Source organism: Strongylocentrotus purpuratus, unplaced genomic scaffold (genome assembly GCF_000002235.5).
Source record: "Strongylocentrotus purpuratus isolate Spur 01 unplaced genomic scaffold, Spur_5.0 spur5_scaffold_20, whole genome shotgun sequence".
In the NCBI taxonomy this organism is placed as follows: domain Eukaryota; kingdom Metazoa; phylum Echinodermata; class Echinoidea; order Camarodonta; family Strongylocentrotidae; genus Strongylocentrotus; species Strongylocentrotus purpuratus.
In genome coordinates this window covers 15,920,992-15,930,991 of record NW_022145606.1, presented here as the reverse complement: position 1 = coordinate 15,930,991, position 10,000 = coordinate 15,920,992, and the positions used below count along the sequence as shown (strand labels likewise).

The 10,000-nt window shown below is 36.3% G+C and overlaps 1 long non-coding RNA gene across 1 annotated transcript in view; it reads right to left on the bottom strand.

Moving 5' to 3' along the window:
- The window catches only part of LOC105444455, a 14,738-nt gene extending 9,994 nt beyond the window's left edge, over positions 1-4,744 (bottom strand). The window contains exon 1 of the long non-coding RNA XR_973080.2: positions 4,468-4,744. This is a non-coding gene — a long non-coding RNA (uncharacterized LOC105444455). The remainder of the gene's footprint in view (positions 1-4,467) is intronic.
- Between the last annotated feature and the right edge of the window lie 5,256 nt (positions 4,745-10,000).

Below are 10,000 nucleotides of genomic sequence, written 5' to 3'. Positions count from 1 at the left end.
GATTCCAAAACCTTACAATACACACAAATTCTTATATGCTAGATGATCAACCTTTTCTGGTCGGTTCCACATCGTTTCTTTTACAATGCAATCGCATGACCAGAACTCAACTTCATCTTTAACGCACTGCCTTGAATGGACGTCACACGTATTAGTCCACGCAAATCTAAAAGTCCCTACTATCGCTTCATCATGCGCATTGTAATTTTGAATGACTTGTATCTTGGTGCATAAAATATGAGCGACAAACATCTATGGCTAGTTCCGTATCTACCCTATCAATTCAAATAATTCTCCAATAACAAAAGATATGTATATAAATAATTCAAAAGGGAAGCCAACCTGATTTAAGATTAATAGCAATAAAAAGCAGAACACAATGGCCCGAATTCACAAAGGAGGTTTGTCGACAAACCTTGGTTTTCGTGCGATGTGGACTTTGGGTGGCAAGTTTGCATTTCAGCGAATATAGAAACTTTCTTTCTGATACGTGTTAGTAATCACTAGTACATATCATCCAGACCGCAATAAAACCAAAACTGACAATCCTATATTGTCTTAAAGAGAAGGTTGAGTTCTGGTTCTGAGTTTAACATTGTTATTATGCAAGTGTGGGAGAACATCAGAGAACAAATGTTCCCTGAAAAACATGGCTCTTCGAATGACTTCAGATTCTAACAATGACAAGTAACAGATTTAAAACGAGGCCCGATTTGTATGCCACATGTTTATGTAGCCCCATTTACATCTTTCTGTGTACAGTGCTTGTTACTTTACCAACAATGGGCCAAATTTCTTATCATTGTGATGATTTTAGAACCTTGCAGTACACACCAATACTTATATGCTACATGATCAACTTTTTCTGATCGATTCCACCCCGTTTTTATCTTCACAATGCAATCCCATGACCTTAACCCAACTTTATCTTTAAATGCACAAAATGAAACAACAGTTATTTATTATTGATTAGTGACATCAAGTTGGTTTAAATGAGAGCAGGATCGAGACTCATCGAAAGTGGGCAGTAAAAGGCTTGAACACGATCTAATCGGCACTACACTAGTAAAAAGTACTGTATAAAAGCAACTCTACGATATACTTAATAACACTCTCCGTGGCTTTGTAAAACAAATTTGTTCAAATATTGATGAAGGAATATGTCGTCTGTATTGAGTATGACGTATAGAAGTCCTGAAAACAAGCATTTTCGTGTAAATGATCAAGGATGATTCTTGAATGATCAGTTATTTCATGGGGATACCAATTAATTTGTATTTTACCTGTTTATATGCTTGTGTATTTATCTATTTTGCTTTTGATGCTGTTATTTGTTTTATTATATATTACCAAACAGGGCCTCATGGAAAACCACCACACTGGTGATGTGCCACCCTGTATAAATATCAGAAATAAATAAATACAAAAAAAAAAAAAAAAAAAAAATATGCATAAAATAAAGCAGTATATGAAGGTGAATTTACGTTTGTCTTGCCACACTGAATGATTGACATAATTAATTGGGCTTAATATAACGCAGGAAATTCATCAATGATTGTTGAACAGGAAGTAATAGAGTACATGAGAGAAGCTTATTGGTGCTTTGTATGTACGATTGTATGGGCAACTCTTTGATTTATTTCGTAGTATACTCTCCTTAACTTTCAAAAAAATAATAGTCTTCTTGACTCATCATAAAGGGGGGAAAAGATTTAATCTTAATGTTAAGATTGATTTAAAACTACAACCAATTTATTTGTAATTAGTACGGAAAAGGATACATACATTATTGTCTGAGTTGGGTCTGGTTTTTTTTCTTCTCCCTTTCTTATTATTTCTTTTTCTCTTTTACATTCTGGAGCGAGGGAAACCAAACAGGCAATGTATAAAGAGCAAAGATCACCACTCACCCTGACATATTTGGAATACTCTCATATTTTAAAGCCCCACTTATAGCTGCTTGTGGCCTCTATACAGCAAAAAAGGCCTAATCGGTACCCGTTGGTCCCCGTGGTCCCCTTTCCCTTATGTTAATTGAGAGTTTATTTGATGAGATAACAACCTGTCAGTGACCATGCAGGGAGGTATTATCCCTCCTGGCCAAACTAGTGCAGATAGGCTTTAAAGTGAACCGGTAGCATTATTTAAGGTAAATGCAAAAACTGCTTATTTTTGTATGAAATGTTACTTATCATATTCCTGCTGCTGTACTTATCCTCTAACATGCACATAAGTCCTGAACAATTCTCGAATCACAAAGATATTGATGGTTTTCTTTGAAGGCGTCAATGTGTAACTCCTTTTCTATAACAGTGAATTCTCCCAACCAATTTTTGAATTCCTAACGGGTTTTCCATGAAAACAAGACATAAAACAGGCTTTTAATAATCTGTTAACACTAATATGTTTGAAATGGTATAAAGAGCCAATTTCTTGCTTTGTGATCAATTACATTCACCCAAACTTTGATTTAATTATAATTATATAGTTGGAAGAATTTTTTTAGAATTGATCAGATCATTTTTTCAATTTAAATCATTAATAATGGTCTGTTTTCACGCAAACTGTTATCTTTAACTCTACATCTAGCATTGAAGTCACTACCTTTAGTATCCTTTCCTCTCATTTGAACAATGTTACCTTAAGTCCCTTTAAAGACCGTCAATACTACTGGGCCAGAAGGGATTACACCACACAGCGAGGTCACTGACAGGTGGCTATCTCATTAACTCAGCTCTCATCTAACATAAGAAAAAGAGGATCATGGGGGACCAACATGCACCGATTGGGGAAGTTTTCTATATAGAGGGAGCAAGTAGCTACAAGTAGGACAGTGGGGCTTTAAGACCCTGGTTGCTTACTAAAAAGCATTTATTCTTTCTTATCAATCAGTAGTAGTAGTCCTCAGTGGTAGTCCTCGACAAATCATTTTTGATTTTTGACTACCCCTTCCACATTTGCTGATTTGTTTCTTTTTAAAACATACATTGCTCCAACTGGAGTCGTTCTATATATAATGTACATGTTCTATTATTGTATTGTATGTATGTATTTTATTCTATGTAGCTCCCTATGTTTTGCATTTGTGGAGAAATAAATTGAACTTTGAACTTTGTAAAATAATCGCCACCACCTATAAGTAGTGTTGATAGTTTATTACTTTGAGCAATAGAATTTGAAGGGGGAAAATGATGGTTCATTTTTGGATAGTTTTTTCGGGGTTTGTGACAAAATGAAAGGTTATTGTGTGTTAATTTCAAGTCTCAGTTTTCAGATATTCTGTATACACAATCTTAAATGTGCCCTTTGGCATTTACTTTTGTTTATAATGCATAGTCAAAACCTATATAGGCCTACTACTTTTTTGTTCTACTTATATGCTACATTTTCGGTGAACTGCCCTGGGCAAAGGGATCTCGTAATACGGGAGGTCCCGGGATCGAAAGGTAGTGCCATATAGAAGCCATAATCCTCATTACGAAGTATTTTAGGTCTTTAGGTTGCAGGGTATGGATGATAAGTCTAAACTAACCCTTTATTTACGTTCTTAGCAGTGATTCATAATCAATCACCAATATTATTAGTAATTATAATAACAATAATACATAACATTTCTATCGCGCTTACTATTTTGTTTCTGGGCGCAGTATTTAAACCAGTCATCGGATTTTGGCTTACTTGCACACAATGTTTGCACATGCATTATCCACTCCCTGGGGAGCATTCCGGCCAGTCGCCATTCTACAAGCGCACAGTTGCTCATCCAACCACATTACCTTTCGCATCTTACCGGTACCCATTTAACACCTGGGTGGAGAGTGGCAAATATCGACTAACGTCTTGCCAAAGGACATTAGTGCCGCGGTTGGACTCGAACCCCGTACCTTGTGATCCACAGTCGGGTGACTTATCCACTAGACTACAACACTTCTATTATCACCCTTACGTGAAGTGATTTATATGATCCTCTGATCAAGCTCATACGCCAAGAAAAAGATACTGGGACATTTTACTAATTACAACAATATTAAACGCTTTACAATGAATCATGACACTGAGATCTGTATTACAAACTCAGCTAAGACTATAATTATATCAGGGTATCTAATTTGTAGCAGGGAGGATATAATACAGAAGTAATCCAATAACCAAAGCAAAGTGAACAGTAGACTTATCGAGTTGTATAAACATTAACACGTAAAAGCCATAGTCTGATATAAAGACAGGCGCAGACGCCGTGCTGTCATTCAAGATAAATTAGTCATAAATACATCTAAATGACAAGGTGCAATAGACATGCGGAGTATGATAGATTAAAGTCGATTGTATATCGTCAACAATCAGTTAATCTTATTAACCATTCACATGCCCGTGTCATTCCTCTTTGTAGGCCTATTGCTGAATTTACAACAAATTGCCCTTTGAAGTTGATCAAAATTAGGAGAAGTTATGGAATGTATTACTTACCGTTTGCAGATCTAGTCGTTCGAGCCGTACTATACTAAAATGAAGATTTCACACACAAGCGATCAAACTCCAGCATGTAATGTAATGTGTACACAAGCACTCACGCTTCGTAGCACATCGAGACAAGCAAAGTCAAGGCAGTGTTTGTAATAAAACCGCTCTTATTCTGAAACCGTTTAGCAAATAGAGACCACGAAAATGGTTAATAATATTTCCTTTTCATAATGCACAATGGGCTAGGCGAGGTCGGGTCAACTATGACTAAGTTGTTACTGTACGAGCCTTCATTATGAATTCAGCCTCGTGCTCGGCGTTATTTTAAGGCATTGTAATTTTTTTCAGTTAAACAAATCTGAGATGCATGGCCCTACGTGTTATCATCGTCTGTGATATGGTGTAATATTGATGCCTTAAACAAAATTGCGCTTCACAATTATTATAGTCGAAGTTCCTCAAAAATTACCTCAAAAATTAAAAAAATTTGAGTGACCGGTTTTACCATACTCATTTATCCCAATAGACTGTAGTGTTATAGAAACTGTTGGGAAAACGGTTTTGTGAAATTTCGACTTCCAATCATAAATATCTTGATAATCAGACAGGCGATCGGCTTGTAAAAGTCATGTGATTCCTGACTGACCTAAAGTTTTATAATTATGATTGCAGCATGAACTAAATCCAGGATTTCGTTTAGAATCTGAGACAAAGATATCAGCCAATCCGTTTGAGAGTGACGGGGTTACAAACAAAGACCGTAAGCTGAGGATTGGACATTGGTATTGGCACGTTCACATGAAGCCAAATCAATTTACTTTGGAGTTGGAAACGTTTAGAAAGTAAATAGAATGTGGGGCGTGGCAATAGTTTGGTTAACCAAGGAATCTCCTTGGGTTAACATCACATCATAATTTTTGTGTGTGCGCTTGAACCGACATGATTACACAAAAAAGTGTGTATGGGGGGGGGGGAGGAGGGGGAGTTTGGTTTGACGTAGGATGTCCTGAAATTGGAACATGATCGTAACTATATTATTATAGTTTAAAGCCTTTTCTATTCATATTTTGAATAAAAGGGTCAAGAGTGACAGTTTTCAGGGGACATCTTTACAATGAAATTCCTTAAAAAGAACGAGGGACGTCATGAAACGCTTTCTGCGAATACCGGACTCAGCTTGTTTAAATTACGTTAGAAGTAGAAGTTCAATATTACTTTTTATCAATAATCAAATATAGGCAATGTTCGTCCATTTCTTACATGGCATGAACTACATATTGTAAATTTGTTGAAGTTTCATTTTTGAAATCAATATCAATAAAAAGGGGTGATTCAACAGCCGCCGAGGCCCCTCCCCCCCCCCCCCCTCCGACCCCTCTCTGTCAGATTTTAGCGAGACGTAATATAAAAAAACATCGGTTCAATATATTGTCTTCATGATATCTATGAGATCATTTGACCTGCGTTGCATTGAATACAGAAAAAGAAAGTGTCTCAGTGATAAGATCAAAGAGGCTGTGAAGACCAATCGGGTTTTGAGTTTATTAAGGAGGCCATGGTCGATGTCAATGACGTCACAAAGGATGATGGTTTGGTGGATGATGGGGAAAGCTGGGTCAAGGTCTTTCTCTGGTGTAGCCCTCGGTTTCGCTTTTTCGAGGACGCACATATTACCATGTCAGACACCTGCGTCATTATACAGTATTAATCGTAGAGGGCGATCTTCACCATGCATGGTTGAATCTCTTTGATGCAACAACTGGGCCTTATTTCACAAAACTTTTCATCAGTGACAAATGAGAGTTTTTGTTGTGTTATAAGCTAGTGAAATCCTTGCTTTTGGTTGGTCATCAGCAGATTTGTCAGTGATTTTTGTCATTGAAAAAAAAGGCTTTGTGAAACGGGTCCCAGATCAGTATATTCAGTTAATGTATCCCTGTTTGTCATGTTAGTACTACATTATATACTCGTATTATTTCAATCATTTTAATCTAGTATCTTAACTTCACTAAGAAATGATTTCTGTCGTTGTATGACCGATGAGATACTTTCAAGATTCTTAGTTTTAATCCCTTTTTCCCTTGTTGATAGCTTTCTATTTTTGTTCTTCAAGTTTCTAAATTTATCATCTTCCATTGAGTATGTTTTATCGATTCTTTACACTCATTGTATGGGAGGTAAAAAAACATTTCAATGAGAAGAAAGATTTAAACAGAAAAATAAATCAATGGCATGAATAAATACAGAAACTAAAGACATAATAGGAGAAATTGTAGATTTGTCGAAAACTGAGTAAAGAGAGAAGAAAAAAAAAATCGAAAAGCAGATTTACATATAGTAAAGAAAATTATGAAAGGCATAAAAGCATAAACAAGAGAGAGGGGGTCTAATATTCAGTAAAGAAAAATCTACTGGTTCAAATATGAAAAACCTTATAATATTATTGCTCGTTGACTTGATTTTTGATTTTTACCCACTTGTCTTTTCTTCTATTTTAAGATAGCCTACTTTGATGTATTAAAAAGGACAACATTGATAAAAGGTTATTTCTTTATCAGGGCAATCCAACGCTTTGAATCATTTTATAAGTAAAAACAAAAAAATATGATAAACGGAATGGTGAAGTTTGAAATAAATTGGACCAATCATGAGAGAATTATGAATGTTTACAATATGAGATCACTGCGATCAATGCGTATCTGAAATTGGCAATTTTGTCCTGTTTATCGTGTACGAAAACATTAATGAAATCTGTTTTCTCCCCTATTTCATTCTGCTAAAAATATAGTAGGTAGCATGATATAAAAATACAGATCCTCTAAAGACAAAAGACCCTCCCGAGTCATACACTTTTTGAAATATCTTAATTTGATTAATTTTTTTGTGTTGGAATACATTGGATTCTGACAGTTTGAAGAGACCCTGCTTAAATTATAGCAACTTTCAAAAATTCATGAATTTCTAAATTTCTAAATCTTCGTTCAAACGTCACAAATTCTGATTTTTGTTACTAGGGTAATTTGATATCAAGGTTGAAATTTCTTTAAATCTTTAGGTACATTTAGTCTAACAAGAGGCGATATCCGTATGTTCCTCTTCCAACGGCGGATAGGGGGATCCGAGCGGGGAATTCTCCGACATACCATAATAATATCAAAAACAAGAAGAAGATATACAGTAGGTTTGCGGGTTCACCATGTGTGAGAGAGAGAGAGAGAGAGAGAGAGAGAGAGAGTGAGAGGGTTGAGGAGTCCTGAAAAGGACTGTTTGTTATCTTTCTTAGCATATAGTTCTAAGGAGAACTATAGCGCTTGGAGAGGAGGAGTGGCTCGACCCTCTCACTCTCTCTCTCACATGGTGCACCCGCAAACCTACTGTATATCTACATCACCATGCAAGCCGACACTTACAAGCAGCATCTAAGAAGAAGATAATAATAATAAAATGACATTTTTTCATGTGCCTGTTGGGTCTAAACATTAAAAGTCCGTAATAAAAAGTTTCAAGGGGAATTTGACACCATTCGTGTTTTAACCCACTAGCATGTGTAATTAATCACTAAGAATGGACTTACTTTTAAGATCGACACGTCTTGTGTAATGAATTACTGTGCCCTAACCTATTGCCGTGTGGAATTATCTTCATAATATCAAATTCCCGCACCCTCTGGTGGGACAACGGGTTCGCTGCTCGATCGAGAGACCTATGAACATATATGTTGCTGGTACATGTAATTCATCCAAGTGTGGTGTCAGGGAATTATGATGCCACATACATGGGCACTGACTACTATGTGGCTTCAAAAGCGACAGAATATAGGGGCGCATTTTACGTTTAATTACGCACCGTGTTTTAATTAATAGTACGTTTTTCGGGTGGTGACGTTAAAAGTAGGTCCCCAGACGTAAATTATCATATCTGATTATTTTTTTTTCATCTCGTGTACTGTACGTTTCTTGCGACATTACTACAACCCCTTTCTTACTTTTAATCCAATTAAAAAAAGCTAATCGTTTAGTCCTATCCCTTAAAACTCTAACATTTACCGAAATAAAATTGACACTATTCATTGATTTTCTTTTCTATCTATACACATACTTAAACAAAAATTGCAGTAGGAATTTATATCAATTGTAAAGTTTCCATGAAATTATGAACATCTATTAGCCTCAAATTAAAAACAAACAGCTTCATATCATGCGCCCCAAGTTGTAACTCGTGAGTATAGGCAGGAACAGATACCCCTTCACGCGCAGACATACCACAACACAGACAGCATACAAACACACTCACCCATGATAATACAATATCATTCATTTAACACAATTCTTCAGTACACCCTCCGACCCCGCTCATGGCTCTGAACTGAAAACCCAACCCTCCCCGATAATGCATCTAATAATACATAATTCCTCCCGGGTTAACTTGTGTCTTCTTCTTTTCCTTTCCCGCCAAATCCTTATTTCATATTGCTATTTTATGTTATTTGTATTATTCCCCCTGATACACCTTTGCTTGTTCAAAGCCACCAGCGACTGAATAGAGAACAGAGAGATGGGAACACAATCAAAAAAAATCCTCATACCCAATCATATCCTGGAGATTCCCGCCCTTTCTGTTCAAATAATATTGAATCAAACCCTTAAAGGTAATACAAAGTTTTGGTAAATTTTGAAAATTGGCTGGATAGTGATTCCTTACAATTTTGATATATTTGGATGCCCCTGCGGATGTATTATAAGCACTACAAAAATTAGCCTGTAAAACTCTTCTGCTTTCAAGATACAATGAATATCAAAATTTACCGGTGCTCCCGGTAAATTTTGATGAATTTTAGATAGCGCCTACGGCCATACAATGATAGCTGCGACCATGAAAATCTCAGAATATGCAGTTGTGATATATAATTTCCAAACGGGAATAGCAAATCGGTCAATTTTAGTCGAGAAACATTGTTTTATAGCTAAACCTTTATCTTGACCTTGAGAGGGAGCTATACAACATTAAGAGTTTATTACTTAAATTTTCATCTCTTTAGACTCGATTTCAACCGCGACAACGATCACTGAATATTGTAGGATCACATATGCTTCCAATATGTGCATTTGAACCAAATTCATGACCCCATACCAATACTTTGTGTTACCTTTAACTTCCATACAATTCAGTGTCATAAAACAATAACACAACAACAATATGGACTCCAATAGGGAGGATCCCAACTGCAGTTAGTTCCAAACTTCAATGCATCCAAGGGCAAGCCCCCACAAAGAGACCACTCATCCCCTGTTGCATTTGTCTAGTACCTTAGGGGTCACGACAACCAATGAATCCAATACGCAATCATGTACTGGAGGCTTCTGCCCTATCTGCTAAAAAAAAACTCATATCCCTATATAGTTGAATCAAATTCTTAACTTCAATACACTTGAGGGTCATCACCCGAGAGCCTTCATCTATCCTCTCCCAAGACTCTCCTACTTGTCTATTATATGAAACCCTTTAAATTCTTAACAATTGAACATTCCTCAAGATTAAC